We start from the raw sequence: 24,402 nt of genomic DNA, 5'->3' as shown, positions 1-24,402 counted from the left end.
GGCAAGCGCTTACATCTTTGATTAACCTATTTTTACTTTATATTTTACGAGGCTCGTAATTTTCTGGTATCGTCCTGTGGGTGTCTGACTCCACCTACTCTTTTTTAGCCTGGCTATATTGTTAAGTCATTGACCAAAAGCAGCTTCTTTATTAACCAGTGGCAATAAAGCATATTTACAACAGAGGGAAATCCCACATCAAGACTTCTATCAGGAGTCTTTCAGCCACAACTGTTTGCATAGGCAGTTGTTATAATTGCTAAAAAACAAAAACAGGTTACTAGTTTCACTTTTCATATTTTAGCATCCTGCCCAATTATCTTAACCATCCAATTTTTTTAGTTTTAGCAATGATTTGTCTCACTTCCTAGGAAGCTCCTCAACTGCTCCTAGAACTCAGATACCCTAGCCTTCCTTCTTGACACGCCATAAAGCACCCTGACATAGGCACCTTCCCAGAATCCTGACCTTGACTGTTCAGTAACCCCTCAACTCTCTCAAAGGCACAAAGGCTACTTACTAGTCCTTCCTGTCTGTCCACTTCCAACACCCTGAGGCCAAGCCTCAGAGTGCATTAAGAATAGGAAAGGCACATCAAGAGACAGAAGCTGTCCTATAGCCCTCCTTTTCCACACCCAGCCCTGTGAGCTCATGGGGTGACATGGATTTAAAAGGCAAGCCGAGTCAATCTGTAAGGTTTATTGAACAATGTACAATGTATGTGTGGTGAGGGCGGGGGAAGAGTAACAGGAAAGTTAAGCAACAAGTTCAACAGAAAAGTTCTTGTCATTCAGGCACGGCAGATGGACACGGGGACAGGACATAGCCCTCTGAGGTGTATGTTGGAGTCTCCCATGCCTGAGTCGATTGCAAAACATAATTAAAAAAAGGCTGTTTCAGGATGCTTTGAGTAGGCAGTTCCCAGTTTCACTGAGTGGTGGTCCTCCTGTCCACTCCCTGGTCCTCTGGGGTCCACAAACACCTAAAGAATTAAAAGAAAAAAGAGAACAATGCTTTGGATCTCCACCTACATAACCAGAGAGCCTCTCACTGTTAGCCAATTAAAGGCTGAAAGCAGGTCACGGCTAGACAGGCTCAGAGGGGCCAGAGCCCCGCTGCCCATGTTTACCCATCTCTCAACACAGCAGTGTGGGCACGCCAGCCTTCCACCACACAGGCTCATGGAGGGCTTTCTGCAGCCATGGAAGAGGATGTGGCCAGGGCTCACAGGATACTCACAAAACTGGGCCAGAATAAAAACCCTCAAGGTAGAGCCCCGCTTCTAACTCCCTTCCATAAGCCTTTGTGGACACTGCCCAGCACTGGCAGAAGGCACTCAGCAAGCCTGGCGTCAACAGGCAGGAGAATAAAAGGCTGGGAGAAGTAAGATTTGTTCAAAAGCACCAGGGTTCGGCAAGGACAGTGTGGATCCTCCAAACACGGGGAAAGGCTTTCCGCATCCTCTCCCTGCAGTATCAATGACCAGGGCACAGGCAGCCCACGATCACTTTCGAATACAGGGGCAGCTTAGGAAAGGGCGAAGTCAGGATACCTGGCCAGGACACAGTGACCATAGTAACAGCCCCTGACTGAAGTAGCTTCCTAATTCCCCAAGCTCTGCAGGAATCCCCTGGAGAGCCTGCTAAAAGGTGCCTCCAGATATGATCTCTTAACGTGCTCCAAGGTGATGGTGGCAGTGCTTGCTTCAGGAACCAACCTGAGAACCATTACTTCAATGGTCTCCTACTAAAGAGAATGAAGCAATGGACACACGTGGGGGTACTTCTGAGAACTCACTAGGTCAGGAAGTCTGGGATGTGACTGCTTCCTAACAAGTTTCCCACCCAAGTTTACAGAAAGTTGCCTGCACCCCCTGAATGAACTGTGACCACAGAGTGGCTCCCTATGCTCCCATTTCACACCATGAAGATGTATAGAAGTGAGGTGGCAGGGGGGAGGCATATCCCCGCTGGCCTGGGCGGGGAAGCAGCAATAGGGAGCAGCCTCTGCTTTTCCTCATGATTGAGGCATTTCCTGGACCACTGCTTGATGGAGGAAGGTCATTGGCTAATAAAGGCACTGCCCTGGCCCATTTTATTGGTTAGAGGATAGGTGGGAGGAGTAAACAGAACAAAATGCTGGGAGGAAGAGGAAGTGAGGTCAGAGACTCACAGCTCTCCTCTCGGGAACAGACGCCTGAGAGAGACGCCATGCCCTGCTCCCGGGATGAAGCTCCGACCCAGGATGGACATAGGCTAGAATCTTCCTGGTAAGCGCACCTTGGGGTGCCATACACAGATGATTAGAGATGGGCTAAATTAATATGTGAGAATTAGCCTAGAAGAGAATGGGCCAAGCAGTGTTTAAATGAATACAGTTTGTGTGTTGTTATTTCGGGCATAAGCTAGCCGAGCGGGCGGCTGGGGTGCTGGGGTGCTGGGGAAGAGGCCCCGCGCCCCCTATTACTACATATGGCGCCCACGTGGACAACTGCTTCCACATAAAGCCTGAGACAGCTTGGGAAGTAATTCTTGAACAAAATGAAAGCATTGTGCCTGGTTTCTTGGTAGCAGCAATTTCTCGGTTCTACTCTGCTTGCTAGAGGCAAGCAAGCGCCTCATCTAAGAGAGGCTTCCTGACTCAGCTTTAGCTGCAAAGGCTGCAGCTCATTAATAGGTCCTGCCACAAAACACTTAAACGGTGTTGACGAAAAGCTGATCACATGCTTTTCGGTTTTCAGCCATAGCAGGAAAAAAGCTGCGCCATTTAAAAATGCCGGCTTTCTGGGCTGTCCTGCCAGGACAAACTCTGACTCTTTTACGCAGGCAGTTTGTGCGGTTTGCAAGCACAGGCTGTTGAAGCTCGCTTGCTGGCTACAGCCAGTACCTCAGCCATGAGGCTGGAAAGCTAAGGAATGGGCTGGATCCAGCTGGCAAAGCCACGCCTTTAATCCTACTGATATTGCTTGGTAAATTAAAGATTCATGTGGTCAGAAAAAGAGAGATATACAGTAAAGAGAGATTCAAAGACAAAGAAAATTTTTAAATGGTTTACAGTGTGTTAAATATATATGCAGACTAAAAGTTGTAGTTCTTAAAGTAAAAAACAAAAAAAGAAAGAGAGTTGTGTGTGGTAGCACACGCCTTTAATCCCAGTGCCTAGAAGGCAGAGGCAAACAGACCTCTGTGAGTTCAAGGTGTAGTAGCTTACACCTTTAATCCCAATGCCTGGGAGGCAGAGACAGGCGGATCTCTGAGAGTTCAAAGACAGCCTGGTCTACAGAGTTACTTCAGGTCAAAGACACAGAGAACCTGTCTCAAAAAGCAAAGAGTTAAAAGTAAAAATAAACGAAATCGAGGTTAAAACAAAGCTGTACAAAGATGGAAAATACACAGAAAATTTTGATACTGTATGCTATTATGCTCTCTTTAAATTATTTAAATGCTGAGGAAGGAGCAACAGATGCTAAAAGATATTTGTTTATAAATGCTGCTGAACTAATCCAACATAGATACTTTGAAAATGCCTTAACTTTGAAATTTGGATCTAAGGACATGATGCTTTGGAAAGGAGTTTCTTATTTTGTTTTCACAGAGGATGAGACGCTGTTCATTTCTTCTATTCCGATTTGGTATGATGGACCACGCCCTCCTGAAGGGTTGGTGTGAACACCTTCAGAAAATTGCTTCGCTCAACTGCCAACTGAGATGAAACTAGCACACAGGTTATACCATGAAAGACCTAATTAACGACGCCCCCATTCAGCAGGAAGCAGTTTGGAGAGAAATAACTGCGCCCATATTCCCAAAAAATGTTTATAAATGTTCTTTTACATTTAAAGGGGGATATGATATAGATATGAATTAGTATAGATTTTGCTTTATTGATAGAGATTTAAGGTCAATTTTGTTATAGGTATAAGTGTTTCTGATTTTGATTAAGGTATTGTGATTGTGTAGTTCATTTAAATATGTACTGTATAATTAAGAAATATAGGTTGTTAATGGATAGTCATCGATAATAGTAAAGCTTGTAGTCATGTTAGTTAGATTTTCTAGATATATAGAGATATATTTTAGATAGACATTCTTCATGTCTTTCAAAGATGACAGAATAGGACATTTAATGTTTTAATAACTGAGGACTTTTCATGACAATGAGACACTCTGCTCCTGGCAGCACCAATGTACTTCAAGAGGAAGATGGGCATCGAAGAGGCTCGTTATGGAGTTTGATAGCCATTTGGGCAAGAAACTGCTCTTGCCTGGACTATTGCATAAACTGGACACAGAGAACCCGCAGAGAGAGGACTACTGAACTTGCCTAAGGTGAGATGATCTTTCGGGGTTCCTGATTCATTTTGAAAGAGTCTGCGAGACATTCTGCAGGACACAACAGATAGTGACTGAACTGACTTTGAATTTTCCTGCTTTATGGAAATGTCTGCTGGATACCATGGGCCTGAAGGCTGAAGATGGATGCCCCAACGGTACAAAAGAACTTTGGGTGACTGTCCAGGCAGCGAGATGTCTTTGTCATTTCTAGAGTTTGAAGTTTCTTAGTTCTTGTTTACTTAGGTAATATATCTTTCTGGAGTCTTTGATGGAGTTAAGAATAGTTAGTTATAGTTATAGTTTTCCTTAGTTATGATAAAGATTATTGTAACTTTTACTTGATAACTGTTTTGTTATATGTAATTTTGCTATGTTAAAGTTAAAGTCTTTTTTTTTTTGTTTAAAACGAAAAAGGGGAAATGATGGAGGAAGGTCATTGGCTAATAAAGGCACTGCCCTGGCCCATTTTATTGGTTAGAGGATAGGTGGGAGGAGTAAACAGAACAAAATGCTGGGAGGAAGAGGAAGTGAGGTCAGAGACTCACAGCTCTCCTCTCGGGAACAGACGCCTGAGAGAGACGCCATGCCCTGCTCCCGGGATGAAGCTCCGACCCAGGATGGACATAGGCTAGAATCTTCCTGGTAAGCGCACCTTGGGGTGCCATACACAGATGATTAGAGATGGGCTAAATTAATATGTGAGAATTAGCCTAGAAGAGAATGGGCCAAGCAGTGTTTAAATGAATACAGTTTGTGTGTTGTTATTTCGGGCATAAGCTAGCCGAGCGGGCGGCTGGGGTGCTGGGGTGCTGGGGAAGAGGCCCCGCCGCCGCTAATACTACAACTGCTGCTCCCCTGAAGCATCTCAGATTCATACCTGGCAAGGCCCCTGTTCCAGTCACTTCTTGCAACATGAGGAGTGCTGACATAGACAGCAAAGATCAGCTGACAATCCTACAGAGACAAGCCACAAGACACGACTAGGGTTGGAGGTGGGCAGGCTGCAACAGCGTCTTTCCAGAGCCTTTCTTCTCCATGCTGGGAACTCAATTCACAACACACTGCACCAGCGCTTTGCCACTGAGACACATCCCAGCTCCTTATTTCAGTACTTCACCTGCTGACTGTACCCATCCAGCACAGGTAAAGGCTCTGAGTTTATTTCTCTGAGTTATTTCTTCCTCTATATAGAATACATTAACTTCTGATAAAGAAATTGGTTTAACTGCTTTTAGTTTTGATGAGAAGCAGTTTGGATGTGTGTGCAGGTTTGAATAAGAATGACCCCATAAGTTCATATATTTGAATATTCAGTCCCAGTGTTAAAACCGTTTGGGAAGGATTAGGAGGTGTGTCATGGTAGTTGTGCTGTGAGATGTGTCTCAAGCAGTTCTCAGCTCCTGCTCTAGCATGGCCATGGACTCACCCTTAGACTCTAATTCCCCAATAACCTTTACACGGCCACACATGTGGCATAAATATATGTGTATTCACACATACACATAAATAAAAAGAATGCAAGTTGTATTTTGGTCTGCAAACCATACATTTTAAAGAAAGTTCCAAAGGGTTACACAACCGGCAGAAGAAAACTGGCTAAGAACCGTGGCTCACAAGCGATGCCAATACATAGTTCAAGGCACACGAATGTGAGGAAGTGACCCACACACTCTGTACCAGGAAGCTCCCCTCTCAACACACACTCAAGGACCCCTATTTGAGGCACAAGGCCCTCAGACGCGGCTCTCTGGAAATGTGTGCTGGCCTATCACCTCACAGGTTTCTAGAAACAGGACATGAAGCTGCAAAGACCCAGCACTGACTTGTGCAGCTTTCAGAAAGGGACATACTGCTGCAAGGCTGCAGAGTGTAGGAAAGCTCTAGGCTTTGGGGGGGGCAGGATGGGCGCCCCAAACCCAGGAACATGTCTTTCAGCATTCTCTCCCTGCACTACCAATGACCACGGCACGGGCAGCCAAGATCACTTTCGGATGCAGGGGCAGAAGGACATAAGGAGACCTAGGAAAGACAAGAGACTGATGCCAGGGACACACTCAAGCCACAGTGAACACACGGATGCTGTACTAAAGTCAATCACATGGAAGCGCATCAACGTGCCAAGGACAAGGGCTACTCAACTGGCAAAACTACCAGAACCTGTTGGGGCTGGAAGTCAGTCCTGTGAACTCATGTCCATAAAAACTTTGGGTTTCCAAGCCAAGTGGAGATTGCCTCTTGATGGGGTCTGGGGACTAGCTAGGTATCAGCTGATCACAGGTTAGGGTTCAGGGCAGACAGTATGTCTAGGCTGAGCCCGTTTTCCACCAGTTAGGTTTGATTTCTAGTCACACTGAAGAGTCAATGTTTAGGTGACCAGAACCAGAAAAAATCACAGCCACAGAGATACAGCTTTGGGGGTGCACACAGATGGGGGCACTTCCGTCACTGGGGGAGAGGTGGGTTCTGCTCCAATGCTGAGGGAGAGTGCCTAGGGAAGCCAGTGCAGAGGCTCCACACCACCCTCAGCCCTTCCTTTCCCCTTATGTCAGCTTCTTACTGTACCACTGACCAATCACTGCTATTGTAATGACAAAGCGAAAGGTCAGAGTGGAATGATGGCATATACAGGTGTCTTCAGTGTTCTTCTTCCTTCCCCTTACAACAGACTAACCCTGGAAAAGCCCTAAGCTCTCTCCTAGCAGGGCTCTGGGGATAACAGGTATAATCCAAGTTTTGGGAGGATCCACATAACCCCCTTCTCATCTTCACCTCCCCTAAGCAGCCACTAAAGCAACAGGGAAAACTACAAACTCCAGGGCTCAAAGGCTGAAGCTCCAGGCTGGACAGAGCCAGCTTTAGATTCAAGCACTGAACTCCCGAGCAGGCCTCTCTGAACACAGTGCTGAGTCTCTGAATACCTGCTACAATCACTTGAGCAGCAACAAGGGTCTCACTCACATCTTACCTGGAGGGCTCTGGAGACAAGCCCGATGCTCTGCTCTGCAGGCCGCTCAAAGGTGCATCAGGGCCATGGTTTGCTGGCAGGTGCTGTCCTCTGGTGGCACAGGGCACGGACCTGGCTGTAAGGGCAGCACAGACACATCAGTTATTCTGTGTTGTCCAGCTCTCCTTCTTGCCTGTTCCCACGGGGGTGCAAAGAAAAACCCTTTCCAAGTGGCTACCCAAGGCAGTGGTCTAAAGTAGGCCACAAGGCGTGGTGGGGGGTGGGAGAAGAGAACAGCCATCTGCCTCCCCTGGGAACTCCACGTGCAGGCTGCTTACTCGGTTTACAGGCGACAATGCCTTACAAGGAGGGATTGTTCTTTGCCTTTCATTTGTTCCGGTCAGAACCCTGACTCAACTGACAATACAGCAAGCAAGGAAACAAGTTCTACACGGTCTCAAGAGTCCTAGGAGGAGACAGTGAGTGTGGAGGCTTCTGAATTAAGAGAGCAGCACCTAAGCTCCATGCCCTGCCCGCCCATGCACTCCTGGAGGCCAGCCCCAGGTTGATCATATGGCTGCCTACCAAAGTGCCAGGGTGACAGGCAGGAAGTGGTGTGGGAAAGCACCAGGGTTCGGCAAGGACAGCGTGGATCCTCCAAACACGGGGAAAGGCTTTCCGCATCCTCTCCCTGCAGTATCAATGACCAGGGCACAGGCAGCCCACGATCACTTTCGAATACAGGGCATAAAGAACAGTGGCAAAGTTGAGGAAAGGCTCTGGCCAAGCTGGAAAACGGTTAAACTGGAAACACATGGACAGACAAGCAACAGCCAGATTTGCAATAGAGAGGAAAGAGTGATCAGTTGTGGGTCCTTAAGGAGAGCTGAGGTGATTGGCTGGGACCCGCAGCCTGGGCTGGGTCTAACTGGCGCCCTCTATCTACTGCAGTGGATCCAGCATGTCCTAGCTGAAGGTCACAGAACTCTCCTGTCCAGTGGCCCCAATTTTCAGACAAAGAAAACAAGGACCAGAGAAGGTCCAGAAGCTAGCAGAGAGCAGTCACTGAGATATGGGCAGATGACCCAAGAGATCCTTCCTGCTGACACCCACCAAGTAAAGTGGGGACAGGGGCACTAAGGACAGGATGGGTTCAGTCAGAAGAAGGCATACTTCAAAGCCCCCAAGGAGGGGAAATGTGGATCTGAGGAACTCAGCCTCCCTCACCTTCACACACTCCCAAAGGCAATCCGGGAAACTGCACATATTCTTGCGGGATACCGAGCTCCAGATGCCTGGGGACAATCCTCACTAAGGAACAACATGGTCCATCAGTCTGGCAGGATGGAGACACCTCTTATGGCTGCTGTGTGCCCAAGCTGTTATTTCTGCAAACAAGAAGCCCAGGTGAGCAACCTGAACATTACCCAGTTACCTGCAAAGCACAGAGAACACCAGACACAGAAGCTGCTAGTCAGCAAACCATGCAGCATGAACTCTCCCTGTAGGAAGAGGCTGCCCGTTGGTTTCCGGCCACCCGGCTAGATTAGAACCAAAATAAAAACAGATACGGCATTATTTAAATCACTGCTTGGCCCACTAGCTCTAGCTTTTTATTGGCTAACTCTTACATATCAATGTAACCCATTTCTATTAATCTGTGTATCAACTCGTGGCTGTGGCTTACTGGCCTCTCCAGGGCATCTGACTCCGCCCTTCTTTCTCCCAGCATACAGTCTAGCTTTTCCTGCCTAGTTCTGTTCTGCCCTTGCCATAGGCTCAAAGTTCTTTATTCATTAACCAATAAAATCAACACATAGAAGGACCTCCCAAACCACTCTCCATTTCCTTTGAAATCTATAAGGGACCCCCACTATGCAACATGGACCTGAACTGTCCCCAGAGTCTCACCATTATGTTGTCTGCCTGTGGCTCAATAATTAAATGAGGGGGGGAAGCAAAGTAAAAGACAAGCTGTTCCTACATATGGTGAAGGAGGAGAAAGTTTATTATAAATGTACAGGAGAGCATAGTTAAGAGTCAGGGATATGTCCAGAGTGGACATGACCAGACTAAGCTGGGCCACGTGGGAGGGAGAAGGGGAAAGGAGAAGAGGGAAGGGAAACCAGGTAAGCAGCCACGAGGGATTATATAGGGAAGTGCGGCTGCGGCGGCGCAGCCCCTGGACTGGAGAGTTCAGGACAGGGGTGGTGTTTGCCAGCCACACCCTGTGTAACAGGCAGGGTCTGAGGGAAGCTGGGAGAAACATGGAGGACAGGTTTCCTTTGATATATTAAATGGGAACCTCATCTGTTTGTCCTGGGTTTGAAAGTTAAGATCAACCATAGCCGCGTGGTGGTGGCTCACGCCTTTAATCCCAGCACTGGGGAGGCAGGGGCAGGTGGATCTCTGCGAGTTCGAAGCCAGGGTCGTCTACAAGAGCTAGTTCCAAGACAGGCTCCAAAGCTACAGAGAAACCCTGTCTCGAAATTAAAAAAAAAAAAATCAACCATGCGGCCTTTGGTCTTTCTGACCCCCACCAAGCTTCTCTCTGCACAGTGGCTTTGCCAGGCCTTTCTCAAAAGCCGTCTGAACTCCACACACACCATCCCGTTGCTGGTGCCCACCGGAAGACCACGCGGAGGCTTCACATTGCTCCGGAATATCACCACTTACCCAAGCATCCTCTCCAGGGACAACGGGCACCCACCAGGGAGTTGAAGAGAGTAGGGGACCCCAGGGGGTGCAGAAGCTGTAATCTGTCGACCCAGGGAGCTTCCATCGGTCTCCAGGAGGGCTACACAGCCTATGCGCCTGGCAGGAAAAGCATAAGAGAAGGAGCTGTAGCGGAAGATAGGGCACGGGGATCCGGACACCGCGCCAGGGGTCCTGGGAGCGTCCTCAATTTAAACCTTGGTCCACGAGTTCGCCTTGGAATGATTCTAAAAACAGGACCACAGGTCGTAAGCAACGATCAATTTTCGGAGGCGACAGACATGACTTCGGTGCTTCAGACACCACAACTCCACGGCGGAGGGCTGGGACATGAAAAGCACAGTGCTGGGCGCCCTCCGCCAGACCCAGAGTCGCCGTCCACTATCGGCCCACGGGCCACAGTTTCCCTAATGGAGGGAACGGCGCTGCCCACGCGCCCCGATGCACTCACCTTGGAACCCTGCACTGGGCAGAGGTGCAGAGAGACCGGGAGTACGCAAGATGTCTGTAGATTTCGGTGGATGGCACTGGCCACACAGGGCTCACATCCACGCGACAGGAAGCTTCACTCTTCACGATGAGCGCCGGCGGAAGTACATCCGCGGTAGTGCTGCAGCCTAGAGCGGCAATCCCGACCGGCGGGAACTCCAGCGCCCCCTGGAGCAGAGAAGGCCAACAACAGCTTGGACGTGTTGCTGATTTTTGGCAGTGGCGGAGTTTACAAAGAAACCTTCCTTCATTTCGCTTTTTTTTTTCTTTTTGTTGTTTGTTCTGAAGCCGATTCATCTTATTCACTACTGATTCCATAACACCTGGATCAGTGGTGCCACAAAGGAACAAATGATGAGTTACAGTCTGTTTCTTCAAAAACCACCACAGGGAGATGTCAGTAAGGGTTTGAGACTGGAAAGTGGAGGTGAGAAGATTAGCCCAGAGAAGTGGACAAAGAATGAATGCTTTGGGGCTGGAGAGATGGCTCAGAGGTTAAGAGCATTGCCTGCTCTTCTAAAGGTCCTGAGTTCAATTCCCAGCAACCACATGGTGGCTCACAACCATCTGTAATGAGGCCTGGTGCCCTCTTCTGGCCTGCAGTCATACACACAGAATATTGTATACAAAATAAATAAATAAATATTTTAAAAAAAATAAAAAAAGAATGAATGCTTTACTAAACGTCTTCCTAAAAATCTCAAGAGAAAGGCAGATGGAGCGATTCCCTTAGCCAGAAGAGACCCGACCACGCGGCAGAGACGACGGACTGACGTCTAGGGAAGGGGCTCACACCTCTAAGTCTCCCCCCACCCCCACTTTCAAATTTGGCCTGAATCCTAGGTCAAATGTGGCTCTTGGCCTTAGGTAGCACTGCCCTTGGGTCTGAAGAGGAACTCCATTGGAAGATTCCAGAGACTCTCTAGGTCAGGAGAAAGGGAAAATTCAAACTTCTGCCGTCAACCTTGAGGGAACGGGAGTCCTAAGAGGTGAGTGGATGCCATATTCCATACTTGGGAGATGCTCACAGGGTTCTGGGATTGGATATTGTGGGTCTCTGTGATGGGAGGGAACTGTGGGATGTGGTTGCTGGGATATGCTGAGGAAGGTAGTCTTACAGACACACCTCTGCGCCCCCCCCCCCCAAGAAATGAGCCACCATGCCCAGCCCTAATTTTAGGTTTTCTAAGAGTGACTTTAAAAAAAAAAAAAAGATTTATTTATTTATTTATTTATTATGTATAGAGTGTTCTGCCTGCATGTATCCCTGCAGACCAGAAGAGGGCACCAGATCTCCTTACAGATGATTGTGAGCGACCATGTGGTTGCTGGTAAGAACAGCCAGTACTCTTAACCACTGAACCATCTCTCCAGCACCCGTAAGAGTACTTGTAAAAGACAAAAGATAGTCAGGGCTGGAGAGGTGGCTCAGTAGCTAAAAGCGCTTGCAGAGGACCTCGGTTCAATTCTCAGTCTTCACTTTGAGGCCCTTAATGCTCCTGTCTGTAAGCCAGTTTCAGGGGGATCTGATACCCTCTTCTGTCCACTGTTAACACTGTGTGTCTGTGAAACACATATGGTACATGCAGGCAAAACGCTCATACACAAAAAATTACTTGAAATCTTTTTTTAAGACAAAAAATAGAATTCTCATGATGTATCTTATGAACTCAATACTGTAACCCCCACCCCGTGCTCTCCTCTCCCCACCTGCAGCACCATGCTGCCCTCCCAGAGCAGCCCCCCCCTCCCCCGCTCTTCCCCAGAAGGGTCAAAAAGGGAAAGAAAAAGGGAAAGTGGTGGTGCGTGCCTTTAATACCATCACTTGAGAGGTACAGACAGGCGGATCTCTGGGAGTTCAAGACCAGCCTGGGCTACAGAGCAAGTTCCAGGACAGGCTCCAAAGCTACACAGAGAAACCCTGTCTCAGGGAAAAAAAAAAAAAAAAAAAAAAAAAAAAAAAGCAAGCTTAGGCTAAGCATTAAAGTACCTGAAAAGAAACTCTGCTTCTGATTTCCAGTTACTGAAGGTTTATTTTATTCTATATTTTGTAGTAAAGATCAAGTTGAAGGTCTTGTGCATACTGACAAGGCCTGCTGCCACTGAGCTAAATCCCCAGGCCTTACAAGACAACGCCTTGTCCTGTTACACAAGCTGGACACAAACTCTCAGCATCCAGAATACAGGGACTATAGGTCTCTGTTTTAGGGTTTCTATTGCTGTGAGGAGACACCATGACTAAGACAACTATTATAATAGAAAGTATTTCACTGGGGCTGGCTTATGGTTCAGAGATTTAGACCATTATCTTCGTGGTGGGTGGCATGCTGGAAAACATGGTGCAGGAGAAGGAGCTGAGAGTCCTACATCTTGATCTGAAGACAACAGGAAGTGGACTGGGTGCCACACTGTGCTTAGCTTGAGTATAGGAGACCTAACAACCCACCCCGACAGTGACACACTTCCTCCAACACCACCTAATAGCACTACACCCTTTGGACACTATTTTCTTTCAAGCCACCACCACCACCACCATACCCAACTTTTAAAAATTTTTATTTAGACAGGTCTCACTATGTAGCCCTTGTGTGTTTGGAAGCCTGGAACTCACTATGTACACCAAGCTAACCGCCAAAGATCTACCTGCCCTTATCTGTTGAGTGCTGGGATTGAAGGTGTGGATTGTGGTACCCCCAGCCACACCCAGCTTTTGTAAAAATTTTTATTTTTTAAGAATGAATAAAACAAAAACAAAAACAAGAATGAATCAAAAGAGTTACAGGACATGGCCAGTACTTTCTAGATGCAAAGGGAAGTCCACTTACCAAGCAGAAAGAAAGAAAGAAAGAAAGAAAGATGATTCTATATCAGGATTCTTTCTTTCAACATACAGGTTTTATTAATAGCGTCTGACTAGAGCTGGGAGAACAAAATTCTACCCTCTGAGAGTTTGTGACCTCACAATGGCTGGATTCCTGAGGCCTGGGGCTCCTCCCTGGAGGAAGAAGAGGAGAAGTCAAGGTTGCCAGATGCCTAGGATCACGGCAGGAAATCAGCCACAAGCTCACTGAGGCCTGCAAGAAGAGCTGCAGGCCCTGTCCCCGAGCACAAATGGCTGTCCTGCTGGGTGCTATGCTGTACCTGTCCATTCTCCTCCTCTGCTTTTTTCTGCTCATCTGTTACTGCGTCTATCTGCAAGAATAAGCCCAGACTCCTGAAATCGGAGGCTGAAACCTGGTGGGAGCCTTGGCCAGCCTGGCATCCAGGGTCACTCAGCGGTCCCTAAACTGCTCCAGGGGCTCCAGGGACTGCTGGCACATACAGTTGTGCAGGCTGTGCACAGGGCACACTGTTGGCATCAGAGTCTGTGACTGGGAGGCACAAGTGCTAGAAATGCTGAGCTGATGCCACAAAAATGTATGACTGGAGGGGCACACTTTCCCAGGAAGCCACCTCTGGTGCAGCAGAGTGACCCTATGGTACATCATCCGATGCTTAAAACAGCAGGTCCTTCTAATAAAGACTCCTAAGAATAGCTCCTAATAGTGTGTTTGTGGGACTGACCCCCCCGCCCCTGCTTCATAAAGCAAAGCAGAAGAATATTAAGCCCGAGGTAGTGAGACTGTGCAGGGCTGCTGGAGACGAAGGAGAACGCACATGCAGTGGGCGAGCTCTCTGGGAAATGCAGGCCTTCACTTGGTGGATTCTGAGCTCAATGTTTGGTTACCTTCTGAGCCGAAGTGTATTCGTTGCTTCTCTTATTGCTGCAACAAGATGCCTGGCACAAACCCCTTAATGAAGGGAAGCTTTTTGGGGGCTCACAGTTTAAGGTTACAGTCCGTTGTGGTGGCAAAACGTGAGGCATCTGAGATCAGGAAGTGGAGAAAGATGATGCTGGTGCTTCTCTCTCTCTCTCTCTCTCCTTTTTTTTAAAATATTTATTTATTTATTATGTATACAATATTCTGTCTGTATGCCTGAAGGCCAGAAGAGGGCGCCAGACCTCCCTACGTTGGGAGCCACCATGTGGTTGCTGGGAATTGAACTCAGGACCTTTGGAAGAGCAGGCAATGCTCTTAACCACTGAGCCATCTCTCCAGCCCTCTCTCTCTCTCTCCTTTTTAATTGAGCTTCGAACCCATGGAATGCTGCTACCTACATTTTGAATGAGATTTTCTAACTTAGTTCATCCACTCTAGAACCCCTTTTATTCTCTAAGTGATTCTAGATACTGTCAAGTAGACTTTGGCTTTGTTTTGCTACATGCTGAAGAACAGAAGGTCCTGAGCTGGCTAGACTTAGCTATATCCCTACTCCCTTGTAGCCCAGGCTGGCCTCACACTTTCAATCCTCCAACCTCAGGCTTACCAGTGCTGGGCTCACAGGTCTGCCCCATTGCACCCTGGGAGATGTTTTCTGGAAGAAATGTTAACTACTGGTCCCATGTTTTAAAAAGTTAAAGGATTCTTTTTTCAAATTTTCTCTTTTTTTCATTAAGATGGTTTTGTTAAATATTTTCAAGGTGTGTGTTCATTTTATCAAAGGCTTAATTTTGATGGGGAAAAGCAAAGGTCAAACACTGTTTTCGATTGTTTTTAAGATTTGTTTATTTGATAGATTCAATGCAATGCCCAGCAAAATTCCAGCAAAAAATTCAAAGACCTCGAAAGAACGGTACTCAACTTCATATGGAAAAGCAAAAAACCCAGGATAGCCAAAACAATCCTGTACAATAAAAGAACTTCTGGAAACATCACAATCCCTGACTTCAAACTCTACTACAGAGCTACAGTATTGAAAACAGCCTGGTATTGGCATAAGAACAGACAGGAAAACCAATGGAACTGAATAGAAGACCCAGATATCAATCCACACATCTTTGAACACCTGATATTTGATAAAGAAGCAAAAAATATCAAATGGAAAAACGAAAGCATATTTAACAAGTGGCGCTGGCATAACTGGATAGCAACATGTAGAAAAATGAAAACAGACCCGTATCTATCACCATGCACAAAACTCAAGTCCAAATGGATCAAAGACCTCAACATAAAGCCAGCCACACTCACTGAACCTTATAGAAGAGAAAGTGAGAAGTACACTTGAACACATTGGCACAGGAGACCACTTCCTAAATATAACCCCAGCAGCACAGACACTGGGAGATTAATAAATAGGACAATTAATAAATAGGACCTCCTGAAACTGAGAAGCTTCTGTAAAGCAAAGAACACGGTCAACAAGACAAAATGACAGCCTACAGAACGGGAAAAGATCTTCACTTATCCCACAGAAGTGGGCATCACTGGCTGCAGCTGAGGACATGTCCTGTCAGGACCCCTAGGGCATGCCAGTGCAGATGCCTGACTACTACCATTCCTCCCTTATGTTTATTATAAAAACGTGAGGAGTTAGAAAGGGGTAGCAGGTGAGGCGCGGATGAGGACGCTGTGTTCTGACAACTGCTTCATGCTGACCTGGGGCCTCACGATCTTTGGGGGGACTAAGAAAGCTGGGGTGCTGGCCACATCCTGGATTATCTGGCTGTTTCACTTCACTGTCCAGGCTCTGTAGAACCATCAGGTGCTGCTTGGACCTGATGAAATGCTGTTTGAGTGGATCCAAGTTGACTCCCCGCAGCTCACAGGAACTTAAAGCACCTCTCCCATTCCCACCACCTGGACTCTTTCTCTCCGACTCACCAGGGGACGCAGGTGGTTGATCACCGAGGACAGTCAATAGTAAAAAGTGAAACAGAACAATTTGTACCACACTGGTAAGGCGGTCTCTGAGAAGACAAGGAAAAGCAACAGGGGAACGATCACCAGGGCCAAATGAAAATAGTTGAGTAAATAAAAAGCAAGGGAGAGCCGGTGTGTACGGAGCAAGAGGAAGCTGGTTTCTCCACCTGACCTGAACACTGCAGCAAACAGGACATTTAGAGACGGAGAGCAGACAGAAAGAGTGACATCACCCTCGGTCCTGAGCGATTCCCAGCATCTCATGTGTGCCCAACATCACACCCAGTCCTACTCTGGTTCATTACAACCTTCCTGATTAATGAGGCAGGATCACGCTCTGGGCTCCCTAGTCATCCCTTATTGTTAATATAGCTAACCATATTTTGGGTTCAAATAACCTTGATTCACACAGTCTGGTTTTAGCTGAGAAATCACTTAGAAAGAGCAAGCAAGGGGCTGGAAAGATGGCTCAAAGGTTAAATACATGCACTGCCCTTCCAGAGGACCTGGGTTCATGTGCACATACCCACTCACACATAGACACATACATATACTTACAAGTACTAAAAATGACTTTAGCAGGGTGGTGATGCATACACCTTCAATCCTAGCACTGGGGAGGCAGAGGTCTACAGAGTAAGTTTCAGGGCAGCCAGAGCTGTTACACAGAGAAACCCTGTCTCAAAAAAACAAAAAGAAAAAAAAAACTTTTAAAAATATCTGGACATTTATTTTAGAAAAGAAAAGAAAGGCCACACAAGGAAATCACAGCCTGTAATCCCTGAGATCTGAACATGTGGGAAGTCATATACAGGAAAAGCACCAGGTTCCCAGGAATGGTCAAGGGTTCTTGAAGCCCAGAGCACACTTTCCATGTTCCTCTGCCTGCAACAACCAAGTGAAAGGTGGCTGGGGACCACTTCCAAATGCAGCAACAGAGCTAAATGTCTCATATGGCACAAAGGGCAGAGAGGCCCTGTAGGTTCTTCCTTTTCGGCTTGTTTATTCTCTGTCTCTGCTCTTTCTCTCTGTGGTATGCCTGCATGTTTTTGCATGTGTGTGTATGGTATGCCTGCATGTTTTTACATGTGTGTATGGTATGCCTGCATGTTTTTACATGTGTGTATGGCATACCTGCATGTTTTTGCATGTGTATGTATGGTACGCATTATGTTTTTGCATGTGTGTGTGCATATGGTATGCACGCATGTTTTTGCATGTGTGTGTGCATGCATGTGGAGGCCCAGGGTTGGTGCTGGGGATCCTCCCTGACTGCTCTTCCACTTTATTCACTGAGGCAGGGTCTCTCAATAAAAACTTGAGTTCACAGATACAGCTAGCCTTGCTAGCCAGCTTGCTCTAGGGTCCCCCTTTCTCCACCTTCTGAGGCTGGAATTGCATGAGTTTACCCTGAGGTAATACCTGGTTGCCTGAAGGACCACAAACTGAGATTACCCAGGCACCACCAAGAACAGACCAACCAAAGGAAATTTCCAATGTTTCAACCATTGTAGATAAGATCACCTGCCAGCACACACTCACCAGGATACCCCTAGACAAATGTCAGCCAATCAGGGGTCCTGAACCCTAGAAATCCCTCACCCCCACCTTTACTTCTATAAAACCCAACTCTAACAGAGCTCGGGGCTCTCCATTATTCCAGTACGTTGGACAGACAGAGAGACTGAGTTTGCAAACTTGCTTAAAATAAAGGCTTTTTGCTTTTACATACGGGACTCGGTCTCCTTGTTGGTTTTGGGGGGACTTCGTGGACTGGGCATAACAGTTGACACTTAGAGCATGCACAATTCTTGATATGTGAACTATATGACATGGGATAAGTCCATCAAACAATGCCAGTTTTTTTTTTTATCATCTTAACAAATGGAATGATGCTTATAGAATTGGGTTCTGAGTCCATTTGAGCTGGCATAGCAAAATACTATAAGCAAGCTGCTGATAAACAATAGGAATCTATCTCTTATGGTCCTGGAGCCTAGACTTTATGCTTTGGAATAGAAATGACCCCAAAGGCCATGTGCTAATGACTTGGTAGGTAGAGCCTAGTAGAAGGAGGAGAGGTGACTGGAGGCACATGGGGGGGAGCATTTCTCTTTTGCTCTCTGGCCACCCTGAGCATCTTTGTTTACATCACATACTCCTTGACTACTCCACAGTCTGCCTCACTACAGGCCCAGAAACCACAAAGCTAAGACAAATCTCTCCTCTTTTAAGTTGATTTCCTCAGTATTTTGTCACAGTGACACAATGCGAGTCTGAGGTCCTGGCTCTTGTAGATTTGGTGTCTGGCAAGCTCCCTGCCCCCACCCTACCCCTGTCTGACAGACTGATGGCTGCCTTCCATATTGTCTCCAAGTGGCAGAAGGAAGAAGTAAACTCCAGGGAACCCTTAGAAGGGGCCCGCCCTCATAACCTGATCACCCCCCCCCCCAAAGATCCTGCAACCACACAGTAGGAGGTAGGATTACCAAATGGATTTAGGGGAGGGAGCTCATTCAGTCCGGAATACTGGCCTAATAACTAAATGAGTCAAAATGCCTGAAATATTTTGTGTGCCCCAAAGCACTGGCTGTTAGTTGTAGTCCTTTGTTTCATTGAGAATAGGCATCGCAATCGTATAGTCCTGGGAAAACATGACTAGACTGGGCTAGATGGCTCGACCAGTAAGGTTACTTGCCACCAAGAATGACAACCTGAGGCCAAATCCTAGGCTGCAAGTAGAAAAAGAGAACCGAGAAGCAACTCTTGGAAGCTGTTCTCTGGTATCTGATGTGCGCCATGGCACACACATGCTCACCAAACAAACACACTTACATACATAAATCAACATAACTTTTTAAAAAGCCCGAGAAACAGCCAGGTATGTTGGCACACATCTTTCTTTTATCCCAGCACTCAGGAGGTAGGAGGTAGGAGGTAGGGGCGAGTTCCAGGACAGCCAGGGATGTTTAGAGATCCTGTATCAAGAAAACCTAAACAAAACAAGAAACATTGTTGACCTATTTGCAAGAATTTTGTCTCCACTTTACTTCACTTTTTAATACTCTCCTGAAGAAAACATAGTTAATGGTTCATGATGCATTACTTATTTTCTGCCAGGCTTTAGATTAAATGTCTTTTTTTTTTCTTCAGGGAAGGCCCTGCTGTCCACCAGGGATAAATAGGTCACCACTGTTACAACCTGCCTACTGCTGTGCCTATTTCCTTTGTAGTGCTTATACGTGTGTGTGTGTGTGTGTGTGTGTGTGTCAGTTTGATGTTTCCAGACAGGGTTTCTCTGTGTAACAGCCCTGGCTGTCCTGGAGCTCTCTTTGAAGAACAGGCTGGCCTCCAACTCAGAGATCCACCTGCCTCTGCCTCCCCAGTGCTGGAATTAAAGGCCTGCACCATCACTGCCCAGCTGCGCTTATGATTTTTAATTTTCTGACCTATTTGTTTATCGTGCCCATTAAAATGTAACCAAGTTAGGGATCATGCCTGTCTTAGACCTTTTATTTCTAGAGCATAGTCTAGCGCTTGATACGAAGTAGTTCCTCGGTAGATATTTTGGGTGGGTGCAAAGTTAGATGGGTAGGTTAATGAAAAGATGAGTGGATGGATAGATGGATAGATGGACAGGCATACAGACGCATGCTTAGGTGAATGAATCACAATGCATGGGTGAGTGGATGGATATTTTAATGCATGAGAGGACAGATGGGACAACAGGATGGATGACAAATGAGAGGAAGCTGACGTTCCACACATACTTACTGGCAAAATGGATGCATGGATGGATGAATAAACGGTTTGGTAGAATGGAAGCTAGGACTAAGGAAGGAGAGCCTTGCGGGAGGGTTAGCATTTCAGTTCTACTCCCGCAGGGGACGCTGCAGAGCCACGCGCACAGGCTGGCTGTGCACTGGTGCAGCTGGAGCCTGCAGCGCACGCAGTCGCAGCTGGGTAGACACTGCGGTGTTGAGAAGTGTCCTGCGCAGTCCTACACTGCGGCACTCACGCACTTTTTATTTCACGTCTCAGCTCGCTAGGTGAAGTCACCTCGGGTCTGCGCTCTTGGCAGCCTCCAAGACCTCCAGTCTCCTAAACTCGGGAAACCCAGGACCCCAGAGGTTAGGGTGAGAGTTTGAACCTCCCACCCTTGCGGACTGTGAACTTCCCGGGATATTCGGAAGGAGTTCTTTGGTGGGTTGCGATCTCGGTTTCCCGGGGCTGATGGCCCAACCTCTGGGGAGGGAGCCTTCGTGGGGGACAACCTGGGAACGCGGTGTCAGCGCCCCTGGGAAGAGATGGGAGGGTTGGGGGCTGAGCCCTGGTGCCTCAAATTTATGTGGCATATGAAGCCGCCTGTCTTTTTCTACACAGGGTCCTCGGACTGTTGACCCGCGTTCAGATCTGCATCCTTTCAAGTTGATGCGCCCAAGACCCTGGGACGCCTCTCTCGAACGGTGTGGTGTCTTGCCGCGAAACCCATTCCCAGCGGTTGCTTCCCTGCTGGGCCTTGGCTAAGAGGCCCTCTTGACACCACGAAGGATGATGAAGCTGGTCTGCGACAGCCCCTCACCCCTATTCTCCGCACTCTCTGATGGGCGCCACTGTCCAGGAAGCAGGAGTCCCGGTAAGTGCTGCGGGTGCACCTTGAAGCCAGAGTGCCCCCTAATTGCCTTTCCGTGGGTACCAGCAGAGGGGTGGTATGGAGTTCAGGCAGGTTCTGATGACAGCCCAGCAAAGACCCCGTGCAGGAAAGTCTGGTGGAGTCCTTGGGAGTCTGGACTCAGGCCAGAAAGACCCCAGGTCCTACGTGAATATAGTTCATTCCTTCTCAGGTAGGGAAGCTGCGAAGGCAAGTTTGTGCCTGGTTACATGGCAGCTCTGCCTTATCTGTGGTGTTGAATGAAACCGATTTCTCATTTTGACCCTAAATTGGTCTCCTTTTGGATGGCAGGTAGGATCTTATCTGAAATGATGGTTGCACAGGGCTGAGATCTTTGAAGTTGGCCAACCTTTTTCATTTGAGGATCTTTGACAGGAGACAGGATAAAGGAACCTTCTCGAACCTCCTCAGTTTACCCGAGCTTGCACAAAAGATCTGAAAAGTGCTCTGTCATAGATGATTTGTTGTTCCTGTGATGTTGCCAACGCCTCCCCCCAATGCTGAGTTACCAGAAAATGCTGCGTCACTGCGTCAGGAGAAAATGTTGCGTCACAAATAATCCAGTCTCCCTTTATCTATTTTATGTGGCTCTTGCACTGGGACCTCTTCATGTGTTGCCCAGAACCGATTTAACCAGTGACATTTAGATGCTTATTTAAAGGTGCCTCTTGTTTACCGCAGAACTGACACCTTGGTGCAGAGGGGCCACGAGACATCTCTACCCAGCCAAGAAGCTGCTGCATCACAGCGCTCCCATGGTAAGGTCTGTACTTAAGATGACTCTGTCACACCCCCACACCCCCCGCAGTTGTGTAGCTTGGTCTGTCTGTGGGCTCCAAGCAGTGGCATCAGGACCTGTCCCTGGTGCTTGAACTGGCTTTTGGGAACTCATTCCTCACAGAATGCCTCACCCAGCCTTGATGCAGGGGGAGGAACTTGGTTCTGCCCCTTTCTGAACAGAGGAGGAGAAGTGGGCGGGTGGATTGCAGGGGAGGGAGAAGGGTGGAAGGAGGGGGAGGCAACAGGAGAAGGGGGGGAGAGGAAACTGTTGTCTGTATGTAAAATAAATGAAAAAATTAATAAAACAAACAAAAAAGATGGCTGTCCCCAAGGGATGCTCACAGGTTCCCAGGAACGGGATAGCCTGAGAAGTAAATGGACAGAAGATGAAGGTGACTGTATCCAGTGCCCCAGTTTTACTCTTTTTGGGCAATGGTGGACATCTGATTCCTGTTGAGCCTGCTTCAGCCCCGAGTCTCCAGTGATTCCCCCTTGTTTTGGTGGGTTAGCAGCAGCAGGTCTGAATCAGAAGCAGGAAGGATGCTGCATCAAAGCCCCCTGTACCCAGGTCTGCCTTAGTTAGGGTTTCTTTCTTTTTTTTTTTTTTTTTTTTGGTTTTTGTTTTTTGTTTTTTTGAGTCAGGGTTTTATAGTAGCTATGGTGCCAGTCCTGGAACTTGCTCTGTTGACTAGGCTGGCCTCGAACTCACAGAGATCCATCTGCCTCTGCCTCCAGACTGCTGTGAATAAAGGCATGCGCCACCACCGCTGGGCCTTAGTTAGGGTTTCCTTCTTTCCTTCTCCTTCCTTCCTTCCTTCCTTCCTTCTTTCCTTCCTTCCTTCCTTCCGATTTATTTACACGTATATCATATCTTGCCTACACACCAGAAGAGGGCACCAGGTCTCATCATAGATGACTATGAGTCACCATGCCGCTGCTGCGAATTGAACTCCGGAAGAGCAGCCAGTGCTCTTAACCTCTGAGCCATCTCTCCAGCCCTAGTTAGGGTTTTTACTGCTGTGATGAAACACTGTGAACAAAGCAGCATGGGAAGGAAAGGGTAGTGTTTGACTCATACTTCACATCACCGAAGGAAGCCAGGACAGGGACTCAAACAGGGCTAGAACCTCGAGGCAGGAGCTGATGCAGAGGCCATGGAGTGGTGCTACTTACTGACTTGCTCCCTTGCTTTCTTACAGAACCCAGGACCACCAGCCCAGGGATGGCCCCACCCACAAAGGTTTGGGTCCTTCTCCATCTAGCAATCGCTAATTAAGAAACTGCCCTCGAGGCTTGCCTACAGCTGGATCTTATGGAGGCATTTTCTCAGTTGAGGGTCTCTCCTTTCAGATAACTCTATTTTGTGTCAAGTTGACATGAAACTAGACAGGGCAATGTCTTATACTCCAGAAAGCAGAACAACTAGGCTGTTTTCCTTAGTGTCAGGAGACCCCCCCCCCCCAAGTTCCACAACCTAAGAAATCTTGCTGTGTGTCTTCCTTCTGTTTCACTTGTTGGCCGTGTGGAAGGAATTTTTATAGGATTAGATGTACCTCCTCAGTCCGTATACCCAGCTGAACTGGCTGATCTCAAAGCAGCTTGGGAAGGAAAGGGTAGTGTTTGACTCATACTTCACATCACTGAAGGAAGCCAGGACAGGGACTCAAACAGGGCTAGACATTTGCATTTGACAGCAAGCCCTCTGCCCTCTCTGCTCCTGCGTTTGTAAGTGATCAGGGGGAGCCCATGCCCTGGTCATTGGTAGTGCAGGCAGAGGAAATGTGGAAAAAATGGTCCTGTGTTGGGAAGGTCCACACCATGCCTTCCAGTGCTGGGGGCTTTCCTGTATGTGATTTCTCAACTCTACATACACTTGGGCCCCTAGGCCATTGGAGCTACCCCACAGGCACATCATTGCTGTCACTGGGACTTTTGCTTTCTGCCCTGGGTTTTAAGGTCTCCTAGATGGGCAGCAAGGTCGTTGCCAGTCCACAGTGGCACACTGCCACACACCCACTGCTTGCATCATTGTGTCCTGTTGGGGGGGGGTCACTCAGGTCAGTGATGTAATTGGTGGTGGCTGCCCTGCCATAGACCATACACAATGTGCATTGAAGGAGTCAGAGGAAACAATGGGTTTGTTCTGGAAATGAGAGCCAACAGTTTCGGGATGCTTACTGTCTGGGGACTCCTGTGCCAACCCGTTTCCCCATACCTGCCATGCCCTGCTGCAAGCAATGGCAAGCCTGGTGCTTATCAGCGTCATGTTGTTTTTAGGTGAAGCCACTCTCCACAGAAGCATCATGGGAGCTGTTAGGAGCATTCTAGACCCACCTGTACTCGAGGTAGTTCTCTTGTCCAGTTCATTCTCTGCAGTGTTGGTCCCTTGCCTCTGATACAGTGCCATGCAGTTTGCCAAGGGCTTTGAGGGATCATATAAGGGTACACTAGACATGGAAAACTGGGTCTGTCACTCTCAGTCAAAGACCAACTCAGAACTTCATTGCCAGTATTTGAAAAAAAGAGAGAAGAAGGATGGTAGGTGACTTTTGTTCTACTTGAGCACATATGTCTGTCCCAAGTCCTACTAGTTCCCAGCATTTAGAAGCGGCCACAGAATGTCTGTGCTCTGGTCCTCCACAATGCAGGGAGCGGAGCTTCTAAAAGCCATTTCCCGTGTTTGAAAGGTCCTGTCCTGTCCCTCTCAAATGCTGGCGTCTTCTCACA

General features: G+C 47.7%; 5 non-coding genes across 5 annotated transcripts; 2 read left to right on the top strand and 3 right to left on the bottom strand.

Annotated features, from left to right (window-relative positions):
* Positions 1 to 1,391: 1,391 nt before the first annotated feature.
* Positions 1,392 to 1,522, bottom strand: LOC121460580. The gene has a single exon (XR_005976072.1). It is a non-coding gene; the product is annotated as a small nucleolar RNA SNORA71 (small nucleolar RNA).
* Positions 1,523 to 6,202: 4,680 nt separating this feature from the next.
* Positions 6,203 to 6,333, bottom strand: LOC121460581. The gene has a single exon (XR_005976073.1). It is a non-coding gene; the product is annotated as a small nucleolar RNA SNORA71 (small nucleolar RNA).
* Positions 6,334 to 7,893: 1,560 nt separating this feature from the next.
* On the bottom strand, positions 7,894 to 8,024 carry LOC121460579. The gene has a single exon (XR_005976071.1). It is a non-coding gene; the product is annotated as a small nucleolar RNA SNORA71 (small nucleolar RNA).
* Positions 8,025 to 23,390: 15,366 nt separating this feature from the next.
* Positions 23,391 to 23,523, top strand: LOC121460582. The gene has a single exon (XR_005976074.1). It is a non-coding gene; the product is annotated as a small nucleolar RNA SNORA71 (small nucleolar RNA).
* A 745-nt stretch (positions 23,524 to 24,268) lies between these two features.
* On the top strand, positions 24,269 to 24,402 carry LOC121460583. The gene has a single exon (XR_005976075.1). It is a non-coding gene; the product is annotated as a small nucleolar RNA SNORA71 (small nucleolar RNA).

Source organism: Microtus oregoni, unplaced genomic scaffold (assembly GCF_018167655.1).
Source record: "Microtus oregoni isolate MIOR12 unplaced genomic scaffold, Mior012 000020F_ref0000438, whole genome shotgun sequence".
Classification (NCBI taxonomy): domain Eukaryota; kingdom Metazoa; phylum Chordata; class Mammalia; order Rodentia; family Cricetidae; genus Microtus; species Microtus oregoni.
Note: the sequence above shows the minus strand (reverse complement) of the source record. Positions and strands in the feature narration are given on the sequence as shown.